Raw genomic sequence first — 25,035 nt, forward strand, 5'->3', positions numbered from 1 at the left:
AGTTACTGAAAAATCACAAATGATGAAATCATTGTGCGTAAGGCACAGTTTTCTCCTGATGATGTTATTCTTTCATCATCAGCTGTACTCTCATGTCACTGTTGTCTTTCATTTCTTGTCCAGAGTGATGGCAAAATCCAATTCAAATGCCTTCAGTTGGTATGAGCTGGCTTTAATCTAACTTTGCTGCTTAGTTCACACTCATTTTAGCCACACAGAATTATAATATCACCTCTTTTCTCGTGTCATATCTTATATGTCTCTTAAAATAATACCCATTCTCAAGTTCCAGCTTAAATGATATCCCTACTATGAAATTTTCAGATTCTACTCCATTGCCCTCCTATCTCAGTCAAGAAGTAATTTTTAACAATTAAGTTCATATTTTATATCTCTTTTATAGCACTTATATTCTGCCTAAATTACAAACAAAATATAGTGGAGTTGAATCTTATACAGGTTATAAGATCAATATTTAAAATCACATCTTGTGAATGTTACCCTGAAAAGTCATTAAGTTTATATGTAAAATGTATTATACAGCATTTGTGTGCCACATTAGGAGTTGACATTCAGTCTGTCAATAATATAGAACACTGAAAGTTTTCCTTCTACGTTGGATCAAGTCACTGTTTCTTCACTTCAGCACAGATGAAGTAATTGGCTTGTATTTAGAGTCTGTGTTGTATGAAAAAATTCCATGCCTCTTTAAACATGAATATCAAATACAGCTTGATGAGATGTTTAGACTATGAGAACTGAGAATGACAAAGGGGATTTCTTTTTTCTTCCCCTCAAAATTATTTTTAAAAAGATAAACTATCCAAAAATTCTTCCTATCATCTAGATTTTCATGACATTTGGTTGCATACTTTCCTAAAGGTTTGGGTAAGTAAGTAGACAGATAGAAAGAAAGATAGATAAATGGAGGTTTGGGTAAAAATATACTATTTTGGAGACTATGGTGGTTTAGTTGCCAAGTTGTGTCCAATTCTTGTGACCCTATGGACTGTAGCCAGACAGGCTCCTCTATCCATGGGGTTTTCCAGTCAAGAATACTGGAGTGGGTTGCCATTTCCTTCTCCAGGGGTCTTCCAGACCCAGAAATCAAACCTGGGTCTCCTGTCTTGCAGGCAGATTCCTGCATTGCAGACAGATTCTTTACTAACTGTGTTAGGAGAGAAGGACTATGTCAAATTTTAAAACTTCCGTGCATCAGAACAAACAACAGAGTGAAAAGTAAACCCATGAAATAGAAGAGATAATTGAAAATAATGTATCTGAAAAAGGTTAATATCCAGAATATATAAAGGACTCCTACAACTCAACACAACAACAAAAAACTAATTGAAAAATGAGCAAGGATTGAATAGATGCTTATTCAAAGAATATTTAAAGTAGCCAATAAGGGTATGAAAAGATATTCAGAATCACTAATCATTAGATAAGTGCAAATCAAAACCATAGTGAGTTATCACTTTACGTCTATTAAGATGGCTACTGTCCAAACAACAGAAATAACATGGGTTGGTAAAGATGTAAAGAAATTGGAATCCTGTGTTGCACTGTTGGTGGCAATGTAAAATGATCTAGCAGCTTAGGAAAACAGTACTGAGTTTTCATCAAGAAACTGAAAATATAATTACCACATCATCTAGCAATCCCACCTCTGGGTATACATTGCAAAAACTTGAAAGCAGGATATCAAAGAACTATTTGCATATGCAAGCTTATTGTGGCATTATCCATAATAACCATGATGTGGAAACAACCCAAATGTCCGTCACTGGATAAATGGACAGACAAAATGTGGTATGAGATGGGGGCGACAGGATGAGATGGTTGGATGGCATCACAACTCAATGGACATGAGTTTGAGCAAACTCCAGGAGATGGTGATGGACGGGGACGCCTGGCGTGCTGCCACCCATAGGGTTGCAGAGAGTCGGACACGACCGAGTGACCGAGCAACAGCAACAGCAATGGAAAGTGAGTCAGACTTAAAAAAGAAGGAAATCCTGTCACATGGCAAACATGGATAAACCTTAAAGACATTGTGCTAAGTGAAATAACCTAGTCACAAAAGACAAATGGTTACATCATTGCGCCTCAGTGAGCTATCAGAAACCAGAAAGTAGAATGGTGGTTTCAGCTGCTGGGGGCCGGGAGAAATTGGGAGTTGTTCAATGGGTACTGGAGTTTCAGTTTTGTAAGATGAAAAAGTTCTGGAGGTCTGTTTCACAACAGTGTACATATACATAATAATACTGAGTTTTACACTTAACAATGTTAAGATAATAAATTTCATGTTACTTTTTTTTTTTTAACCAAAACTAAAAATGACTAAAGAATACTAACTTAAATAACTAGTTTAAATCTAGGATGCTTGGCTTTATACGATGTAGTGGCTCAGTTCAAATTATTTTTCAGGAAAGGCTTTGCAATAAAAACATTGTTAAAAGAACAAATTTTTACTCAGATAGAACTTTGTTCAAATCCATGCTCTGCTGCTGACTAAAACACTGGCTTAATTTTTCTGAGCATCAGTTTCATCATATGCTAATTTGGATTAAAAATAGTTATCTACCTGCAGAAACTTGAAATGCATTGAAGTTCAGCATATAGTAAGCATTCAAAAGAGGTTGTTTATTATTATTATTATTGATGATTCCATTTAAAAAATAATTATTTGTAACTTACAGTGCAAATTCAAGGCTTCGTTGTTAGAAAAGGCATCTTTGACTTTGTTCATTTCAATTTATACTTGGAAGATAGGCTGTACTTTTTTTTTTCTTCCTACTATTTTTGAAAAGGCATTCAGACATGAAATGCTTGATTATTTACTTGAATAAGGATTGAAATACTTGGCTAGTTGAAGGCAATTCTGGGAATGAGAAAAAGGGCCCCTCTTTGAGTGATTGAAGCTGGGTTTCTGAATTGGATCTTTCAAAAATAATGGGATTCTTTGCCCATTTTCCATGAATTTACATTTTTCATAGAAAATTGTCTTGGATCAGATAAATTTTAAGTAACATCTCTTATTTTTTCATTACTCTAAAAAATGCAGCCCTAAATTAATCTTAATCTTTCTTACTCTCCTTAATATCCTTTCTGCTGGATATTTGATTCTTTCTATATTTAGTTTTCTATCCTGTGACTATTTTTAAAGTCTTTGTTTTTTTCAGATCCCGTTTCTATTTTTCAAGTGTGATAAATATACTCTCATGAATTTTTAGAAATTTAGCTTTGTTTTACTGTTTACTTTCTCACAAGCACTGTGTTCTTTGCTTGGCAAGAATTTTCTTAACTAAATTATGATTCTGTTGTGTGGTGAGTGATATTTTCTACTTTACACAGATAAGGAAACTGAGACATAGATTACATAACTTGTCCAAGTTCCCACCCACAAAGTGTGAAGAATGGGACATGGACCCAGGTGGTTTGATTTTAGAGCTCAGGCTTTCCAGAGCTGCACAAATATTACCTCATTTTCTCAGAGATGCACTTTCAAAAGCTGCCTCTGTTTTTTTCCTTTCCTTTATTCTCTATATATTTTACAGTCCTACTCATTTCTTTAACGAATATCCCCCTTCCCTTCAAAATGTAGATCAACATTTTAGGATGTAATGTGTCCCCTGTGTGCTCCTGCATTTCTTACTGCACCTCTGTTCTGCCAGCTCACAGACTCACTGCTGGGGATGTCCTTGGCCTCTTTGCCCTGTGATATTCAGTTGCTAACTCCATTCTTTTACTTCTGTCTTCCAAGGAGTCTGAGCTTTTGAATGTTATTTTCCTTTCATTCAGTTCCAAGATGATGTTTGCCTCTGCTGAGTGTATTTCCTCTAAGCTACTGGAACCTTCTGTTCTGCAGATTGCTCCTTGGTGCATTTGGAATGAAGCTGCCAAATTTCTTTTTGTACATATGCCTGCTTTTCTGTCCCTGTAAACTCCACAGAGTTTCCTCTCTTTTTCTACATTTTTCTTCTTCGAGTTTCACCTCACTCACCTAGTATGCATCTGCCATATTGTTTTCTCTCCATCCCAGTTCACTTCAGAATATCCTCTTGTTCTGAATGCTTCAATCTACCCAAACCTTCCACTGTCTTTTTTATTGTGGTAAGAGTTGTATTTTAATCAACTATGCCATGTCATTCTGTGAAAACCAATGGCTACACATTCTGGAAACTTCAGCAACTAAGATTCTTTATTCCTTTTTTTTTTAGCCTGATCTACTTTATCTGCTTCCTTCATTCCTCTCTTGAGAATCATGCTTCAGTAATTTGCAAGAAGCTCATGATGAGGACCTAGCTTTACACAGTAATCACTATTAAGTGAACTCTAAGTGCTTATTGGTGCCGTGATTGAGGACACGAATCATAAGAAATCCAGGGCAGTGAAAAGATCACAGGGCATGCAGTCAGAGGATTCGAGTCTTTGCCGTTGGTGGTTCTTGTCAACCTGATTTTAGCTTCTACAATATTTCCTCTTACTCTCAGCTTTATTTGTCAAGGGAAGGATTAATAATACCTAACTCCAAAGGGGAGATTCAAGTGAGACAAAAAGCACACACATATTTTATAATTTGGAAATTGCCATAAACCAGGTACAAATTATTATTATATTGGCTTTCAAAGCACAGAGATGAAAGTTTGTCAAGCACATACCAATGTAAATAAAAATGAAAGGCAAATATGACTAGAACTGTATAAGGATTTCATTTATTTATACAATTTTCTCTCTAGCATCAGAAGTTTTCTTAAAATATTGACATCTTCATTTAAGATTTTATTTAATAAAATAAAATTTCTACATAGGCTTATGAATATTTGAGTGTGTGAGGGTGGTAGGTAACATGCTTTGCTGATCTGAATATCATAATCCAAAAATAATCCCATGTGTATTGTGTAGTTCACAATTTCTTCATATGATAGGGTGGCTGTTCCAGTGTAGTTCGTAGGGATAACACAGATGGATGTCAAGGACATGCATTGGCGTGTGTTATTATGGGTGAAGTTCCACCTGGAAATCCTTTGCTTCCTTCTGTGAGGAGTCATCTTACTCCCACAGGATTGGCGATTTCAAGGTTTTATATCTACCCACATGTCTAATTATACAAGTGATTCATTTACAGTTTAATCTTTAAAAATACCATATTGCAAACCAACACATAGACTCACTGGAAGCCATATTAAAAAGATCTATTATCCCATTTTATTCCCTTATGAAAACTACTGAATTATTATATACTATTTCAAGTCATTAATGAAGACCTTTGTATGAACAAAATATGGAGGATAAAACTAAGTTTTTCAGTTCTTTTGAAAATGAGCTTCAACTGTTAACAGGATTCTCATTTTTTTTTTAAAGTTTTTTATTCTGTTGATTGCTTTGTCTTCTAGAATCGTGGTAACCAACTGAGTGGTCAAGTTGCTTGGATCTTATGCACACAGACTGATAGCAGCCGTTTCCTAGGACGTGCCTGGCTCCACATCAGGTGAACAGATTTGTCATTTGTATGTTAATACTTCCCTTTCTAATTTTAGGGTTGTCTTCTTTTCTGCCTTCTTGAAATTGTTCTCTGTGAACCTCTCCCCTTGGTACCAGCTTAAATAATAATGGTTTTCCTCTAGATTATTTATGTCCTTTGCCTGTTTGTAGATAGCTGCTTTGCCCATCCACTTGTTGCTCTGCCAAGAAGTGCTTGTTTAGTGCTTTAATCTTTTATCATAAATCATTTTTTTTTCTGCATCTTAATCACTCTTCCATCATGTCTCTGAACTCCTTCCAGCTTCTCTGCACCTTTTGGATAATGAGGTGCCTGGATCTGAGCACCAGTTGAGGTCCTCCCATCAGTCCTGTCTAGGAGGGTCCCGTCATCTCCAGGATGATGTTTTCTTGTTCTCTTAGGTGCTCATTAGAGATATGATGCCTGTCTCTACAGGTAGAGTCAAGCACAGCTTCATCTCCCTTACTCTCCTGCAGCTCTCTTCTGGCTTATCCTTTTTCCAGAGTGAAAATCCCAATTTCTCTCCTCACTCTCCATTTTCTTGCTTCTAGCTCTCACTATGTCTGTGCATATCATTCTTTACTGTTTATTTTACTCATCCTGCCTGCCCCATGATCTAATTAATTTGCTTTATTTCCCTTTTTCTCTCCATTTCTTGGTTAACTCAACATCTTCCCAGCCCCACCATTTTCCAGTTAGTGCTTACAACAAATCATCCATCTCTTAGTCAAATTGACTTCCTTCACTCTTCTATTGGAAAAGATACTCTTATTTCCTTATGTTTATCTAATATCCTACCTTGTCATTTTTAGACAAATCAAATAGTAGCTTGGCATTATTTTACTAGGTTTGAAAACTTAGTTTTATCAGTTTCTCAGAGAATGACGCTATACATTCTGTTTAAGACTACTGTGTGGAACTTAAGAAAATGCCATTTAGTTCAGTTTTTAGCCCATAAATTGTATATTTTGGAGAAAGATATGATAGGTTTCACTCTGGAACAGTTACAGTGTAAATCGTGGTTTGTGTTTCTTCAGTACTGGTTAGTCCTTCCTTTCTTCACTGCATTCTTCCCTGTCTCTCCTACTTCCTTCCTTCCCTCACACAATGGTCTGAAGTCCTGGCATCTGCAGGATGGTATGAGGGGGAGACTGTTGTACCTGTGATTCTAGACCCTGTTCTCAGAGTGTTGAATTGTGCAGCCACATCAAACCACTTACATTGTCACTTGGTCCTCATGTATAACAAGAGTGAGGTTCCCAAGCATGATGACTGAGAATAAAGCAGCATTTTATTCACAAAGTGTAGGAATAGTGAGACAGAAATCCTAAGTAAGGTTTAGGATTGGACTGAGAAGAGCCTCAAAAAATTGTATGTGAAACAACAGAAGGCTTCCTGCCAAATGAATTCCATCAAAACCTTCTACAGTATGAATGTGTTTGTGTATGAAGGAAGAATTGATGTGAGGAAGGCTAAGAAAAGATGCTAGGAAAATATTTTAATAATCTAGGAATTAGGTGGTAAAAGCAGATGAGGATTAGAGCTTGGAGGAAAATTTGAATCTGGTATTATGCTTTTGGGAAACAATTTTACAGTCAGTGGCTGGTCAGAGTCTTTCCACCTGGAGTGTTTTCATGGTTAATCCAGACTCCTGAATATCCCTCTGTGACTTGCTGAAATGGAGTACTTGGAGATGGTGTTATGGAAACTGTTAAGTGTTACAATCCCCTGAATTGCTTCATATGCTTATAAGTGGTTACAAAATCTTCAGGTGAAAGAGTTGTCATTGTCACTATCAGTTAATTTTAGGTCTAGTGTTACTAGGAAAAGGAGTACCTGAAGGAGGTTAATGGACCAAGAGATTAGGATCATGGAGGGAAAGATCAGTGGCTGTGATGAATGAGTGATGTGGTTAACCAAGCAATAGACACATTAGGCGTAGTTAGTGGGAATGGTTGGAAAAGTTTAATTAAGGAGTTCATGAGATAGGAATTCTGAGCTTCTGCTTTTAGTAGAACAGAAAAACTTCTGAATGGAATTGAAAATCAGTGTGCTCACACTGATTTTAAGCAAAAATTGCCAACAGAATATTGTTGGGGAAAAATATCCGAAGTATCTAAATGTTTTGTTGTTTTGTTCTCTTTTGTTTTCCCCGAAGACTGATGACACATGTAAAGCTATAAATTAATGCTTTTTATTTATTTTGGGCTTCCCTGGTGGCTCAGATGGTAAACAATTTGCCTGCAATGTGGGAGATGCAGGTTTGATCCCTAAGAGAGGAAGATCCCCTGGAAAAGGGAATGGCAACCCACTCCAGCATTCTTGCCTGGAGAATTCCATGGACAGAGGAGCCTGGCGGCTACAGTCCATAGGGTTGCAAAGAGTCAGACACTATTGAAGTTATCAGAGCACACACATACACACATGCCGGTATTTCAACATTAACTTCAAAATTGTTACCTTGTTTGATGGTGATGTAATTTATTTACTTCCACATTTTTAGTATTGACTTATTTAGCCATCTAAGCAAATAAGAATGAATCGTTATTTCATAAAATTTTGTTGTGTTAGTCGCTTAGTCCCATCTGACTCTTTGCGACTTCATGGACTGTGTAGCCCGCCAGTCTCCTCTGTCCATGGGATTTTCCAGGCAAGAATACTGTAGTGGGTTGCCATTCCCTTCTACAGGGGATCTTCCCGATCCAGGGATTGAACCTAGGTCTCCTACATTGCAGGTAGATTATTTACTATTTTTTTCTGCAGGCAGATTATTTATTATTACCAAATAAATACAGAGTAGTTGGTCTGAACCACCAAAAGCTTCATAAAATGGAGGAAAAAAAAATCAAAACCCAGATCTTTAAAAATATCTGACTTACAAAGTAGGTTTGTGTCAGGGATAATGAGGCTTTCTATATCTCAAAATGGCATTTATTCCTGAAGCATGCCAGCCTATCAGCACAGTGACTTACTGTGTTTATAAAGAAGAAAGTAAACTATTATGCAGACTCACTTCCATTTGAGAACCATAGTGCCAAGTGTTAATAGCATCATTATTTTCAAACAAAATGTGTTAGAAACATTACTTTTTTGTTATGGATTTCGTGTGGGAATTTCCATGCAGGGTTTATATTTTATAGTCTATAATATAGCCACATGGCATAACTATTTTCTTTACAGTATCTATTATGCTAATGATTTGCAGGGTAGACAGATTGGCCCTTTAGTAAAGAAATGTCAATTTCTTAACCTCTGATGCCTGTCTTTTTTAATGTATCATTTATACTGATTGAATATGGGTGGTATATTAGTGATATATTTGGAGGGAAATTTAAACAAACACATGAAGAGAGGGAGTTTGCTGATAAGTTGGTAAACATCTTAAAATTTTTTGGTATTGAATTAGAATGCCAGCAAGACCATAAGAACTAAAGAGACTTGATTTTCTTAAGAGAAAATTTTGGAACTTTGTTACATTTGAAAATCCACTTGTTCTTTTAGGTGGTAGAATCAAGCTCTAACATTCTATGAAATACATAAAAGTTGGAGACTGCTTTGCTGTATTAGGACTTTTTTTATCTTATGGAATAGTATGAGATATAAACATAGTAACACCTTATTTTGTCTACATGTAGCATTCCCAAGCTAATATATATAAACATTATATATGAGAAGTTGATGATTCAAAACTACTAATCTTTAGAAGAAAAACCAATGTGATTGAATAAATTCAAATAAATTTGAACTTAAAAGCATATCAGGTAAAATATGTGATGAGTCATATTGTTCACTCATGATTGCAACAGCTCAGCATTAAATTGTTTATTAAGATGCTCAGTTTTTAAATGAGATTAAAACAGATTTCTCAGTTTTTAAATGAGAAATCAAAGACTGCTTACTTGTTCTCTGATAGATGCAAAAACCACTTTGTTCATGTCAGACTCTTTAATAATTTGCATTCTATGAATATTAAAGAGCTAACCTGCATTATAAATAAATATCAAAATAAAATAAAGCAATAAACTATCAAAATATCTAAAATGGATAACCAACAAGGTCCTACTGTATCACACAGGAAATTCTGCTAAATGTTATGTGGCAGCCTGAGTGGGAGGGGAGTTTGAGGGAGAATGGATACATGTATATGTATGGCTGAGTTCCTTTTCTGTCCACCTGAAACTATCACAACATTATTAATCAGCTATACTCTAATATAAAATAAAAAGTTTTAAAAAATAAAACATTAATATCTGTAAATATGGTACACCCAGAAGGTAAAAAAGCTACAATTATATTATTATGCTGTTTCAAATAATGTTTCACAGTCACTAAATATATAAATCAATCATTTACAAAATGTCTTTAACACCATCAGTAGGGGCTGCTTACTGATTTGTCTATAACTAAAGATTCATGTACTCTTACCTATTGCTGTCTTGTTGAAAATATATTAGGCTTCAGTATGACTGTTACTATAGATTTAATGTGTTTCCATGGAAAAGAAATAACTAGTTGACCCATCAAGGAGTTTAACATTAACACTATCACCTAATGATTACTGAGCTCTAATGGACAAATTATCTAACCTTCTAGTAATTTAGTGTGTAGTAATAAATATATTTTATTAGTTATTATTATCTCTTAGCAACATGTTTTTAACTTAAAAGAGAAATTAAAAGTATTTCTATCATGCTGAAGTGTTTAGAGGTGAAGTGTATCGATAGCTTCATCTCACAATTAAAATCATCTTTTTAAAAAATCAAGTGGATTGGCAGGATGTGTAGTTATGTGATAAAGCTAATATAGAAAACTATTAATCATTGAATCTGGGTGTAAGTCTGTGGATGTTGCTGTACACTTTATATTTTATAAATATTTAAAATTTTTTATCACAAATTTGGAAAATCATTTGCAACATAGACTATTACATCATTTTTGAAATGCAATCAGTGTGATAAAATATGAAGGGAGCTGCCAATAATAACATTATATAATTCCTTATAAGTAGAAAGACAAGCTATGCTATATTTTAAAATATGAAGTATGTTTTTAAAGTAAATCTGAATTTTAGCTAAATTCCTTTCAGATGTATGTATTTCTTGAAAAAGATTTTACTCTTTCTCCAGATTATGTGTTTAAACCTAATTAATTTTTATGGTCATCTATTATTTGGGGCTAACCTAAAGTTATCACTTTGTGTTATATTTTCATCAATGGGCTTATTCACTTTTATAGTTCTCTCTGGTGCATTTATAAAGTGCACTTTATACTGCACTTCTACTTTCCTATAACCAAGGAAACAATCTGTACTACTGTATTTCAAGCCATTGCCATCCCAACCATTACTTCATTTGCAATAAAAAGCACAAAAAAACTGGGCAAGTGCATTTCATACATGTTTATTTCTAAAGTGTTAATAAGTAAATGCCTGATCAGTGTTGGCACAGAAGTGGCAGACCCCCCACATGGTAGTAGGATTTGTGTACCTATCTTTCCATCCCCTCCCTCTCATCTATTAGTCCTTCTGGGTTTTGTTCCATCTTTTTTTTCTATTTTAAATAAAATATTTAACTTAAACTATCACAACATTGTTAATCAGCCATACTCTGACACAAAAGAAAAAGCTTAAGTTAAAAAAATATTTAACAGTCTGTTTACAGCACGTGTTATCAGCCACTATGAATTATTACTATCTGACTTTAATTGGGAGCTTTAATTACTATATATCCTAAGAAAATGGAGCATAGGGAGAGATTGGAACGTAGAGGTCTGTAACATCTGAACACTTCTCAGTTGAGCAGGCACAGGGGAGATAGGGGTCCAGGTGCTCAGTAGCAAGCTTTAGCACTGTGTGCTGGGAAGGAGGAGGAGATAAGGGCCTCCTTGGGCTGAGTAGATAGAGGGAGAGTGTCTGCATGACACTTGGCCACAGCTAACAGTCTGTGGATAATATATGGCCATTCCACATGCAGTATTCTTTATAACTGTGGTCAGTTCAAAAAGATCTTGGATACAAATGATGATTGAATCTCTGCCATGAAATTCTACTGGTATTTTTCACTGAAACAATTTGAATATAAAGTCATTATGATGCTTTGGCTCCTGCTGCTGCTGCTGCTAAGTCGTTTCAGTCGTGTGCGACTCTGTGCGACCCCATAGACAGCAGCCCACTAGGCTCCTCTGTCCCTGGGATTCTCCAGGCAAGAACACTGGAGTGGGTTGCCATTTCCTTCTCCAGTGCATGAAAGTGAAAAGTGAAAGTGAAGTCACTCAGTCGTGCCCGACTCTTCGCGACCCCATGGACTGCAGGCCACCAGGCTCCTCTGTTCATGGGATTTTCCAGACAAGAGTGCTGGAGTGGGGTGCCATTGCCTTCTCCGGCTTTAGCTCCTACTAATCACCTAACTTTTAATATCATCAAGATTAGAAATTACCTGTCAATACTTAGTTATCTGTCTTAGAATCAGGGTCATAGCTCTCTGTTAATATTCCAGTATGAACAAGTGTAAGTGTCTTAATTTCTGAGGCTACTTGAATTTGATTTGCACGGGCACTAATAGCAAAAGATTGATATGATAGGGCTTTTTATTATTTAATTAGGTTTATAGAATAACAAAATTTACCATGTGGCTAGCAAGCATTTGGTCAGTTTATCACCTGAATCAATATTTGTATCTGTTTTCTAAGCTTTACTTTCTATAGAACTTACTTTCATAATGAGATTATCAATGTATATTTGAAGGCATATCACTAGTACCTAGTCTTAGAAATGTTCTTTTATTATTAAATTATTATTAGCTCTGTAAATGCTCTATTGTTTCACTGTTTTCCAGGTGTCATCAATAGCTCTCATTTTTTTTACTGTAAGACATTTTACACACTTCTTCAGTTTGAGATCATTTTCATCCTTGTCAATTTGTCTTCTCCACAAACAAAACATAGGTTTGTGTTGTCCTCATACTGTACCGCTAGTCCTCTTTTTAAGCAAGAATATAGCTGTCTTTTGACTACCAAATTTAATTTGTTCATCTGAGATCAAATTTAGTTGTGAACATTGAAATCTCTGTCATTTGCTTGTGGTTAGCAATTATCCTTTCGTATGCAGCTTTGATTTAGTTTAATAATCAGCAAGAGGTCAATTCACTCATTATTTACTTGCATGTTTCAGTAAAATTTGCCCATCAGGTGTTTGAAATAATCAAACCTAAGATCAAACAGCACCCTCTGTGTAAACAAATACTTACCTACAAATAAGTGTAGGTGTAAAATAAAACATAAAATGTAACAAGAAAGAGATCAAAGTGAGGGAAGCAGGAAATTTTAGGGTGATGCTATTTTCCTATATTTTATTATCAGGCCATAGCAACCATCCATAATGCACGTTTGATATTGTCAGGTTGTTTTATTTCCCTCCCTCAGTTTTTGTCCCATCACAACAAAAATTTGGAATGACAGAATAAAGGGTTTAAAACAACAGACTAGTTCAGTTCAGTCCCTCAGTCATGTTCAACTCTTAGCGACCTCATGGACTTGAGCACACCAGGCCTCCCTGTCCATCACCAACTCCCGGAGTTTACTCAAACTCACGTCCATAGAGTTGGTAATGGCATCCAACCATCTCATCCTCTGTTGTCCCCTTCTCCTCCTGCCTTCAATCTTTCCCAGTATCAGAATCTTTTCCAATGAGTCAGTTCTTCACATCAGGTGGCCAAAGGATTGGAGTTTCAGCTTCAGCATCAATCCTTCCAAAGAATATTCAGGACTGATCTCCTTTAGGATGGAATGTTTGGATATCCTAGCTGTCCAAGGGACTCCCAAGAGTCTTCTCCAACACCACAGTTCAAAAGCATCAATTCTTCAGTGCTCAGCTTTCCTTATAGTCCAACTCTCACATCCATACATGATTACTGGAAAAACCATATCTTTGACTAGACGGATCTTTGCTGGCAAACTAATATCTCTGCTTTTTAATAAGCTGTCTAGTTTGGTCATAGCTTTTCTTCCAAGGAACAAGTGTCTTTTAATTTCATGGCTGCTCACCATCTGCCGTGATTTTGGAACCCCCCAAAATAAAGTCTCTCACTGTTTCCACTGTTTCCCCATCTCTTTGCCATGAAGTGATGGGACTGGATGCCATGATCTTTAGTTTTCTGAATGTTGAGTTTTAAGCCAACTTTTTCACACTCCTCTTTCATTTTCATCAAGAGGCTCTTTAGTTCTTTACTTTCTGCCATAAGGGTGGTGTCATCTGCATATCTGAGATTATTGATATTTCTCCCAGCAATCTTGATTCCAGCTTGTGCTTCATCTAGCCCAGCATTTCTCATGATATACTCTGCATGTAAGTTAAATAAGCATGGTGACAATGAACAGCTTTGACGTACTCCTTTCCCAATTTGGAACCAGTCTGTTGTCCCATGTCCAGTTACAAATATTGCTTCCTGACCTGCATACAGATTTCTTAGGAGGCAGGCAGGTCAGGTGGTCTGACATTCCCATCTTTTTCAGAATTTTCCACAGTTTATTGTGATCCACACAGTCAAAGGCTTTGGCATAGTCAATAAAGCAAAAGCAGATGTTTTTCTGGAACTCTCTTGCTTTTTCGATGATCCAACAGATGCTGGCAATTTGATCTCCAGTTTCTCTGCCTTTTCTAAATCTAGCTTGAACATCTGGATGTTCACGGTTCACGTACTATTGAAGAACCTGGCTTGGAGAATTTTGAGCATTACTTTACTAGCTTGTGAGATGAGCGCACTTGTGCAGTAGTTTGAGCATTCTTTGAGATTGGAATGAAAACTGACCTTTTCCAGTCCTGTGGCCATTGCTAAGTTTTCTAAATTTGCTGGCATATTGAGTGCAGCACTGTAACAGCATCATCTTTTAGGATTTGAACTAGCTCAAGTGGAATTCCATCACCTCTACTAGCTTTGTTCATAGTGATGCTTCCAAGGCCCACTTGACTTCACATTCCAGGATGTCTGGCTCTAGGTGAGTGATCACACCATTGTGGTTATCTGGGTCATGAAGATCTTTTTTGTGCAGTTCTTCTGTGTATTCTTGCCACCTCTTCTTAATATCTTCTGCTTCTGTTAGGTCCATGCCATTTCTGTCCTTTATTGAGCCCATCTTTGCATGAAATATTCCCTTGGTATCTCTAATTTTCTTGAAGAGATCTCTAGTCTTTTCCATTCTATTGTTTTCCTCTATTTCTTTGTTCTGATCACTGAGGAAGGCTTTCTTATCTCTCCTGGCTATTCTTTGAAACTCTGCATTCAGATGGGTATATCTTTCCTTTTCTCGTTTGCCTTTTGCTTCTCTTCTTTTCTCAGCTATTTGTAAGGCCTCCTTAGACAATCATTTTGCCTTTTTGTATTTTTTTTTATTGGGGATGGTCTTGATTACTGCCTCCTGTACAATGTTACAAACCTCTGTCCATAGTTCTTCAGGCACTCTGTCAGATCTAATCCCTTGAATCTATTTGTCACTTCCACTATATAATTATAAGGGATTTGATTTAGGTCATACCTGAATGATATAGTGATTTTCCCTACTTTCTTCAATTTAAGTCTGAATTTTGCAATAAGGAGTTCATGATTATTGATTGATATGGAGGCCTGGCATACTGCAGTCCATGGAGTCACAAAGAGTCAGACACGACTGAGCGACTGAACTGAACTGAACTGATCTGAGCTACAGTCAGCTCTCAGTCTTGTTTTTGCTGACTGTATAGAGCTTCTCCATCTTTGGCTACAAAGAATAAAAAAAAGAACAAAAGAAAAAGAAAAAAACCCAAACCAGACTAGTTATGGCTCAGTTAACATTTCAGGCAGATAGATCTTTTATTAAACAGACATTCCTATGACGTGGGAGCAGTCTAACCCCAAAGGAGTAGTTCTCCCAGTCTCTCTTGACTTCCTCCTTTTTATACTTCCCATCTTTTCCATTTGGTTGTGCCCTGTGCAAAATAGGGCTTGTACCCACCACCAGTCAAGAAAGGAGATGCAAATGGGCAGCTGCAAGTTATATAACAACAGGCTCTGTTGTGTATGTCTTCCCATAATTCAGTATGCTATAATCAGATGTGTATATGTGTCAAATATTTATGAACCCTTAGTGGACTGCTAGCTTCCTAAGGTTACTTGAGGAAGCCCTTGTAGTTAGTTTTCACCCACTGTGTGCCTAGGATATGTGCGCAGGAGTTGGAAAGTCTCTGTGGTTATTTTTGTAGCATATCTGTGAGCTCTCCTGAGTGTGTCTGGGATGGGGTTTAGAGGTCAGCTTGAATCCATTTCAGTGAGGCCACCCCTTTTCGCTCATGCCTAACTTCCTACCTAACAATATAACTAGAAAGTAAATAAAACCACTCAGGACATATTTGTAATGGATTTATTTTGAAAATTAGTTTTCTGGACATTTTCATTGTTTTAATCCAAGTGAGCTAGAAAATTTGATTCTTTTTAGAGGGGTTCTAAAATTTGTCAGTTTATAATTTGTATTACAAGTTATTTAACATCTTTTAAGAAAACTATAGCATAAAACCTGAAGATAGCCTAGAAGCTTCAATTCAATATAACTGAATATGAAATATTAATGCAAAAAGCATTATATGAGATGCTTTGAGGATGTAGAAAGAAGGTGTGCTTGGTCATTCAGTCGTGTCTGACTCTTTGTGACCACATGGACTGTAGCCCACCAGGCTCCTTTGTCCATGGATTCTCCAGGCAAGAATACTGGGGCGGGTTGCCATGCCCTCCTCCAAGGATCTTACCGACCCAGGGATCGAACTTGTCTCATGTTTCCTGCACTGGCAGGCAGGTTCTTTACCACTAGCGCCACCTGAAGAGCCCGTAGAAAAGAATGGTATTCAAATAAAGTATAATAATTAAATTAAAAATGGCATGCTTGAATGATCATCACGCATATACACAAATCGATAGTAAAGCTAGATTTTAAAGCTCAAGCTCAATTTAAGCTCAATTTCAATATTGAAATATGTTCTACTCTGATTGTTAAATCTTCTGATGAAAAACTGTATACTTTCTGGAGTTGATTTTGAAAATGATCTATTACTGTTTGTTAAGAACATCACACTGTTTTGTCTGTATGTTTGTTTTGTTCAGTTTTGCTTTAGTTTGGGATTACGAGATTTCCAGAAATTGTTTATATATGTGTAAATGTAGAGAAATTTACCTGGTTTTATTGACGATTTTCAAAGTAAAAAATTAAGGAGGGAAAAAAGACAGACTGTACAGAACCAAGAGAAGGAAGGAGAAAATAAACAAACTTCATGAATAATCATTTCTGTATTCAATTTTTACATAGACTTTCTGTAGCAATTTACTTATGTGGCTTTACTTTACTTTTAGTCTCAATAATATTAGATAACTTCTGATTTCCTAAATGTGTGTTTATTTCTTTATTGTAGGTAATAGTGCTATTTATTTTCATTTTGTATTGGCGTATAGTGGGTTAATAATGCTGTGTTAGTTTCAGGTGTATAGCAAAGTGATTCAGTTATACAAGTACCTGTATCTGTTCTTTTTCAAATTCTTTTTCCCCATTTAGATTATTACATGATATTGAGCAGAGTTTCCTGTGCTATACAGTAGGCCCTTGTTGGTTATCTGTTTTAAATATAGCAGTGTGTGCATGTCAGTTCCAGACCCCCAATTTATCCCTTGCTGCTCCCTCTCCTCTCTGGTAACTGTATGCTTGTTCTCTAAGTCAGTGAGTCTGATTTTGTTTTGTTAATCAGTTCATTTGTATCATTTTTTTAAAAAAACGTCCAGTTTTAAGCAATATCCTATGATATTTGTGTTTCTGACTTAGTATGTTAATCTCTAAGTCCATCTATGCTGCTGCCAATGACATTATTTTGTTCTTTTTAATGGCTGAGTAATCTCGCATTGTATGTATGTACCACATCTTCATCCATTTATCTGTCGAGGGACATTTAGGTTGCTTCCATGTCTTGGCTATTGCAAATAGCACTGCAATGGAGATTTCTTAAAAAGCTAAAAACAGAGATACCATATAATCCAGCAGTCCCATTCCTGGGCATATATATGGAGAAAAATATGATTCAAAATAATACATACATCCCAATGTTCACTGCAACATTTGTATTGCTACTTAAACATTTGTAATGCTTGGCAATTGAAGGAAGTTCAAGCTGATATTTGGAGAAGGTGATGGCACCCCACTCCAGTACTCTTGCCTGGAAAATCCCATGGACGGAGGAGCCTGGTAGGCTGCAGTCCATGGGGTGGTAAGAGTCAGACACGACTGAGCAACTTCACTTTCACTTTTCACTTTCATGCATTGGAGAAGGAAATAGCAACCCACTCCAGTATTCTTGCCTGGAGAATCCCAGGGATGGCGGAGCCTGGTGGGCTGCCGTCTATGGGGTCGAACAGAGTCAGACACGACTGAAGGGACTTAGCAGCAGCAGTAGCAGCAAGTTGATATTAAACTTCTCAATATTATAACTTGGTTAAATTATCTTTTAAGACTCTGGAAACATTGTTTTGAAATATTATTTTATTTCACATTTACAATGAAAGGAGCTCAACAGGAAACAAACAAGCAAACAAAATAACACTGTCACCATGAATGGAAGTCAATGTGAAGAAAGTCAGCTTTGGATTGTCTCCAGTGGGGCTTAATTTTGATACCACAATAAGGACATTGTTAGACCAGGCTACTATCTACCTGGTGAACTTAGACATAAACTTGAAAACAACAACATAGAAAAGCTTCATTGACTATAATCTTCTGGCTACAAATCTGGCAAGAGCTAGAAAATACAGAAGAATGAAGGAGATATTAAAGTAAAGCTTGAAGAGTCAAGCAGTAAATTGATTTGTATGTTGTATTAGCAAATTCTTCTGCAGATATAACTTGGTGGGTGATGCTACTTGTAGTGGTACATTTTAAAATTTCCTAGAAAAGCACTTAGAATGAAAATTTCCAAAGCTTTTCAGTTCATAGTACCTTGGCTCAGTAACATTTCCATGGCACCATTAGGCCAACAAATGAACAAAAAGCAAGAATTCTGTTTATTAAATAGTTCCAGTCATGCAGCTTATTAGTTCCGGTGACTCAGACAGTGAAGAATCTGCCCTCAGTGTAGGAGACCTGGGTTTGATCCCTGGGTCAGGAGGATCCCCTAGAGATGGCAATGGCAATCCACTCCAGTATTCTTGCCTGGAGAATTCCATGGACAGAGGAGCCTGGCAGGCTATAGTCCATGGTGTTACAAAGAGTCAGACACAACTCAGCGACTAACACAAGCCACTTAACAAGTATTTATGTTCTGACAGCCTAAATTGAAAGAAAAAATAAAATTAATAGTTTTATTCTTAAATAACCATAATTACTTATTGATGGGTGTGTGTGTGTGTGTGTGTGTGTGTTGGGCACTGCACAACTTCTCAAACCTTGGAAACAAATCGAACACTGTCATCTTCATTACCCGTTCCACATGGGTTTTCAGGAGACACTTGCTCTTTATCATATGACCTGCTGAAAACCCGGCTTTGCACAGCTATGCTGCCCTTGAAAGGAATGTTGCACTCTCTAACGTGGAAACTGTGAAATACCTTGACTAGTAATTTGTAAGGATGCAACATCTGTGTCTGACAGATGTTGAATGCTGTTGTTTACCTTGACATTTTAAAATATCCCTCAGCACATCCTGTAAGTGCTCTTAGCACTCCAGGATGTCTTGGCACACAGTTTTGGAATCATGTAGACTATTAGATGCTAATGTGAATCATAGGCCCTGAATCTTAAAATTGAGAACTCAGAAAACCTCTGCTGAGTGAAAGTAAATGGAAAGCACTGTAAAGCAAGCATTTTTTATTCTTTAACGTGTATTATTCTTTAATCTCAGTTTTCTAGATTTTTTAGTCTAGTTATTGCAGGTATTTCTCAAGATTCACGGTATAATTTTCTGTGGCTTTGAAAGTTTGATGTTAGCAAATCAAACGACTGTGCCTGCAGTTGTTTGGCACAGATGTTGCTTATATATTTTAACAAAATAATATTATCAGAGTCTATTAGGACATTTTAAATTTTGATATGGCATTTTAAGGGTTAGACTAAATGTTTTTCAAAGTTTCCAACTACACATTTTTCCAACTACCTTTTCTCAACAGTCTATGAGATGTATGAGAGGAGACTTTCTATCTTTTCATGTGTGTGTCCTAACTGCAAATAAACCCTGGGGTGCTGTAAGTCAGGGGATTTGAACTAATTTTCCATTTTATCTCATTTTTGCATTTCAGTAACCCAGTTAACTATATAAACATTGTTTCCTTTTAAAAACAAATATCTTATAGAAATGTGTATTTAATCTTAGCTAAGGAACTCAGTGGATCTTATTTGGATTATTAGAAGAAATCAAATATGAGAATTTTTAAACTAGATGATGTTATCTGTTTCCTGAACAATAAACTATGAGAACTATCGGTGTCCCCAACTGAAGGCTCAGAATCAAAAACTAAAGCAAATTATATTAAAGTGAATTATCAAGAATATAGATCAATTTTTAAGTGAAAAGTGAAACACAAAATATAATAATGTAGAGCTCTTCTTCCATGTCTCTCACAGGGGGCTAATACTAATCATTCATGAAGATACCTCATTCCTATCACTGACATCCTCATGATTTTGAATTCAAATTTTGAATTATTTTTTTTCTCATCTGTTCATTTCTTTTGGTAGATCTAGATTTATTTATTTTTTTAATCCTAATTTCCTACCACCTACTTTGTTAATAAAGTTTCCATACCTCTAAGTAGATTTAGTCATCATAATCTCTGCTATGGTAACAGTTAGCTGGAATCATTTCTTTTGGTAGATCTAGATTTTTTTTTTTTTTTAAATCCTAATTTCCTACCACCTACTTTGTTAATAAAGTTTCCATACCTATGAGTAGATTTAATCATTATAATCTCTGCTATGGTAACAATTAGCTGGCTTTTGTAGCAGGGATAACTGGTTTAATTTTTATTCAGTGACTGAAATCATTTCTTATATACTAGATAATCAGTGTTTGAAGGAATGAAACCCAGAACTGGTGCTGGCAGGCTGGTTTGTTTGGGACCTTGTGAATTCTCTCAGCTAAAAAACTTTTAAAAATCTAGAGGTAAGTATCAGGAAATTGGTCGTATAAATGAAGGCTATATGGCTGTATGGAGGGTAGTAGGAAGGGCATTTAACCTGTGTTATATATGCAAGGCTGACTCTGGTTGTTCCATGTCTAACTACAAGAGCAGAAAGCAATAACAGCCTGCACTGTGATGTGCAGTATCTAGGTAAGTGAAGGACTTCCCAGTTAGCTCAGTGGTGAAGAATCTGCCGGTCAATGCAGAAGACATAGGAGATGCCAGTTCAATCCCTGGATTGGGCAGATCCTCTGGAGGAGGAACTGGCAACCCACTCCAGTATTCTTACTTGGGATAATTCCTTGGACAGAAGAGTCTGGTGGGTGACAGTCTGTGGGGTTGCAAAGAGTCAGACATGACTGAAGTGACTGAGCATGCACACAGTGAAGTGAACTGTAGGAGAAAATGACAATATGTAAATAATATGGTACTGGAAGAAACAATAATTTGATATTTCTAACTTCATAAAATTCTGTCACCAAAATGTTAGAAATACAGTGTGTGTATCTATATGTGTACATACATATACATACTTAACATATGTGTATGTGTGTACATGTGTTTCCAGATGTTACATCTAAATGGATCATGGCATTATATTTTTCATGATTGATATTGTTTTCTAGCTAGGTAACTAGTCACAGGTCTGTAGATAGAGACAGATTTACAGATAGTTGGAAGTAGGGGTGATTAGAAAGAGGGACAGAATCTTTACCCCTTTGCCTACAACTATGAGTGAATAATGTTAACATTGTTGTATGCAGCACAATGAGCCCCTCCCTGGAGGAATGAAAATGTTTACTTGCTTCACTCACTTCGTCCTAACTGCTGGATCAGAGTGCCTTCTTTTGTACTTCTATTCCTGAGGCTCTTTTCTTTTCTTGCAGTGTTCATGTTAAATTAGCTACACCTCTGAGTACCCATCCAGATTTGCAACATAGTTTTTTAGCCTGCTTCAAAAGGTTGCTGCCTTATTACCAAAAGTATCTGAAGATTTTGCTGTTCATACACACACACACACACAAATATATAATATACAAAAAGACTGGTTCTTGTCATTCCTCTATTTCTTTCATCTATGAAGTCTGCCACTATGCTGTTTTTCCTTTTGAAAATATGACTAATTTATTTTTATAAATATAATGACATGCTATGTTAAATGCAGAATTAAGTAACGGATTTAAAAATAGTATGTGAAATGTGATATCATGTGTGCAGGTATACATATATATACTGTAAAATTTTGGAATACAATACAAATGTAAGGTAGACTTCATTATCTTTTTATACCAACCAGTTTTTCTTTATGTGTGTGTTTTGAATCTCTGTTTGTTTTGTATTTGGGTCATCAAAAATAACTTCATTTTGCAAATATACTATAATTTCTCCCCAGTATAGGTCCTTCTCTCCACCAGATATTTTATAATTTTTAGTCTGTATTATCTTGCTCGATGAGATTGACTCATGAAAGTTTCCTGTTCTTTTATGCAGGTTCTTTCCTAAGAGTTGTATTTTCAGTACTCCAAGTGTCCAGCAAAGTAGCCAAGGTAGCTTTTCAAATGTCAAGTTTCTCTGATATGTTGGACAGATTGAGATTTAAACTGTCTATAAAATGGCAAGGAGAGAAATGCAGTTTCCTAATTTGTCATTCAGTTCTTAAATACATTTAGAACTAAAGATAACAACAATAGCATAAAATGCATTAATATTTTCTGATTATATTATTATTATTTTTTTCATTTATTTTTAATAGTTGGAGGCTAATTACTTTACAATATTCTAGTGGTTTTTGTCATACTTGTTTGATTTAAGAAACGTACTTTTGTCTATACCCTCCCAAAACAGTAATATGTTGTTCAGATCATCACATCTGTATCAATACTTTACAATTTTTATTTGGCTCCATTCATTCACTTACTCGTGGTTTCTTTCATTCTCCATAATAAGTTGAATATGTCTTATATACCAAGTATTATACTAGAATAGGAATAAAATAAAGGATAAAAAGTAGAAGCATCTAACCTCCTAATTCCTATACTTCAACAGAACCATTCTTGGAAGAGGTTAAAAATTTGGAAGATAGATTATTGTGACTCTGTCATTTATATTGAACAATTCAGAGCCTTGAAGCATTCTTAATGAGGTTTCAAGGATTATATTTTTCTTCCTTGCCTTCTAAACAAATAAATTAAACCAAACTAAACACTAATAAAAGCCAAGCTGGAACTGTGTATATTGTTCAGCTGCTCCAGGATTACCCTCCAAAACTTATTTGTTCTCCTTAGTTAAGTACAATGGTCACCAAAGCCAGGTTGTTATGAAATGAAAATTTTCCCACCTTTGAGATGTTAATCAATGGATTGGCATAAAAGTAAGAATCCATGGTGAATCCTAATCAAATCCTATGAGATATTAATATCTGCTTTATGTTAATAATGTGTTTCAAAGTAAGTGGTGAAGGGCATAAGGGAGATAAGCATGGACACAACTTTTTTTTTGGGCTCTAGACTCACATAGAAGTATTGAATGTTTGTGTGTGCTTGCATGCGTGCTAAGTCACTTCAGTTGTGTCCAACTCTGTGCAAACCTACGAACCATAGTCCCCCAGGCTCCTCGGTCCATGGGGATTCTCCAGGCAAGAATACTGGAGTGGGTTGCCATGCCCTCCTCCAGGGGATCTTCCTAATCCAGGGATTGAAACTGTGCCTCTTAAGTCTCCTGCATTGGCAGTCAGGTTCTTTACCACTAACTCCACCTGGCAAGCCCAAATACTGCAGAATGACTTTAAAAAAAAAAAAAAAGACTATGTATAAATGCTTGGAAATCTTGATAAGGATCCTCACAGAAATTCTGGTGTTTGTGTAAATTGTGTTCATTTTTCTGTCATGTCAAATCTGAGGTGAAAAATATATCTCTATGCTGGGAATCCCTTCGCCTCTATCTTATAGCAAAGCATGTTTTCCTCATCTGGGGACAAGCATAAAGGGTTCAGATCTCCACATCTTTTACAGAAGTTTCAAAGCTAGCTTTAATTTCACCTTTTATTTATTTAATTTTAATTAATCTAAATTTTAAAAGTGGTTCTCAATTCACTTATTCGAAAACTTTTCTTTGGCGAAACAGGGCACATTCAATTTCCTTTTTCAATTGTAAATTCTGTGAAATCTGAATACAGACTAAGTATTTCTGATGAAAATCTAACATTCAAATAGAAAAATGCTGCACGTGTAAAATGTGCATCTGGTTTGGAAGACTTAGAATGAAAAACATCAAGTGTTTGATTAACACTTGATCTCCATGCAGTCCAAGGGACTCTCAAGAGTGTTCTCCAGCACCACAATTCATTATAATATTACATATAGTAACTTGTTTTTATGTTATTTTTATCTCTGACTATCTTGAAATTACTGTGATAATAAAACTATTAACATTAACTTCAGAACTTACATGTCAGGTACTCTGGTAATCACCTTACTTCTTTTTTTTTTTTTTTAATTAATTATTTTTTTCAGTGGGTTTTGTCATACATTGACATGAATCAGCAATAGATTTACACGTATTCCCCATCCCGATCCCCCCTCCCACCTCCCTCTCCACCCGATTCCTCTGGGTCTTCCCAGTGCACCAGGTTCGAGCACTTGTCTCATGCATCCCACCTGGGCTGGTGACCTGTTTCACCATAGATAATATACATGCTGTTCTTTTGCAACATCCCACCCTCACCTTCTCCCACAGAGTTCAAAAGTCTGTTCTGTACTTCTGTGTCTCTTTTTCTGTTTTGCATATAGGGTTGTCGTTACCATCTTTCTAAATTCCATATATATGTGTTAGTATGCTGTAATGTTCTTTATCTTTCTGGCTTACTTCACTCTGTATAATGGGCTCCAGTTTCATCCATCTCATTAGAACTGATTCAAATGAATTCTTTTTAATGCTGAGTAATATTCCATGGTGTATATGTACCACAGCTTCCTTATCCATTCGTCTGCTGATGGGCATCTAGGTTGCTTCCATGTCCTGGCTATTATAAACAGTGCTGAGATGAACATTGGGGTGCACGTGTCTCTTTCAGATCTGGTTTCCTCAGTGTGTATGCCCAGGAGTGGTATTGCTGGGTCATATGGCAGTTCTATTTCCAGTTTTTCAAGAAATCTCCACACTGTTCTCCATAGCGGCTGTACTAGTTTGCATTCCCACCAACAGTGTAAGAGGGTTCCCTTTTCTCCACACCCTCTCCAGCATTTATTGCTTGTAGACTTTTGGATGGCAGCCATCCTGACTGGCGTGTAATGGTACCTCATTGTGGTTTTGATTTGCATTTCTCTAATAATGAGTGATGTTGAGCACCTTTTCATG

General features: G+C 36.2%; 1 protein-coding gene across 3 annotated transcripts in view; it reads left to right on the plus strand.

Annotated features, from left to right (window-relative positions):
* Positions 1-25,035, plus strand: part of SEMA3D (semaphorin 3D) — a 234,727-nt gene that overhangs the window by 30,592 nt on the left and 179,100 nt on the right. For 2 of the 3 annotated variants that reach the window (XM_043462891.1, XM_043462890.1), the window contains exon 2: positions 5,400-5,494. The gene's annotated coding sequence lies outside the window, so the exon portion shown is untranslated. Of the gene's footprint in view, positions 1-5,399; positions 5,514-25,035 lie in introns of all 3 variants that reach the window. The other variant, XM_043462892.1, reaches the window with a different exon arrangement.

Source organism: Cervus canadensis, chromosome 3 (genome assembly GCF_019320065.1).
Source record: "Cervus canadensis isolate Bull #8, Minnesota chromosome 3, ASM1932006v1, whole genome shotgun sequence".
NCBI classification, from domain to species: Eukaryota; Metazoa; Chordata; class Mammalia; order Artiodactyla; family Cervidae; genus Cervus; species Cervus canadensis.